Consider the following 977-nt stretch of genomic DNA (forward strand, 5'->3'; position numbering starts at 1 on the left):
ATTGAACTTTGAAGTGGCTTTGGGTCTGCTTTGCCATTTACTAGCTGTATAACCTTAAGAAAACCTTTCTGCATCTGTCTCATTTATAGACGGGGATAATACTTATAGAGCTTTTGAGAGGATTAAGTGAGATAAAACATGCAAATCACTATCTATAATATGGCTTTCTTGCTACCTCTCCATGAGAAGTTAGCCTTTCAATCATATTTCACTATGTCTATTAACACCTTGTGTTTGCACTGAAACATTTACCTTGAAAAAGGTCAAATTTCCATATATTAAATGTTCCCAGTATTACTAAATGTTCACATCAGGCTGCCTGGCTTCCGGCGTGGAGACAGGGAAGCGACATTAAATCTGTTTTTACAGATGGGACTTTGGACACTTATAAAGCGACTTATCCAATATCACTAAGTCAGGACACTACTGAAACAGCATGAAATATACTTAAGCATAATTCAGATGTGAACCTTACCAAGAGTGATATTTTCTTAAGGAAACACCGTAATGTACATATAATTTTATTTGCCAATGAACAGAGCTACACTTATCAGTCACTGGGTTTGCAGTCTGCAAAAGAGAACACTTAAAAGTTAACAGAAACAAAGCAAGATGTATGTTAGGAAAATGGCTAAGATCAGAAACTTTTTTTTTTTTTTAGGAGAGGCAACCCTTGGTTGACCTCACAGATTGCAAGGACCTTGTCAGCTTACAATCCCTTATTTTTTTATTTTTTATGCCTGGTCTTCTTAGGTGGTCTCCCATCTAAGTACTAACCAGGCCTGACCCTGCTTAGCTTCTGAGATCAGACGGGATCGGGCTTGTTCAGGGTTAAGATCAGAAACTTGACCTCTATTCCAGATGAATTCCTCTTTTTAAGAAAATTATCATAGGCTATAGTGTGAAAAACAGACAGATTTTATAATTTTGAAGCAACTTTGGTTGGCAGCAGGGAAAAGATAGCTGAGACTGGACTA

The sequence above is a fragment of the Pteropus medius genome, unplaced genomic scaffold (genome assembly GCF_902729225.1).
Source record: "Pteropus medius unplaced genomic scaffold, Ma_sr-lr_union100, whole genome shotgun sequence".
In the NCBI taxonomy this organism is placed as follows: Eukaryota; Metazoa; Chordata; class Mammalia; order Chiroptera; family Pteropodidae; genus Pteropus; species Pteropus medius.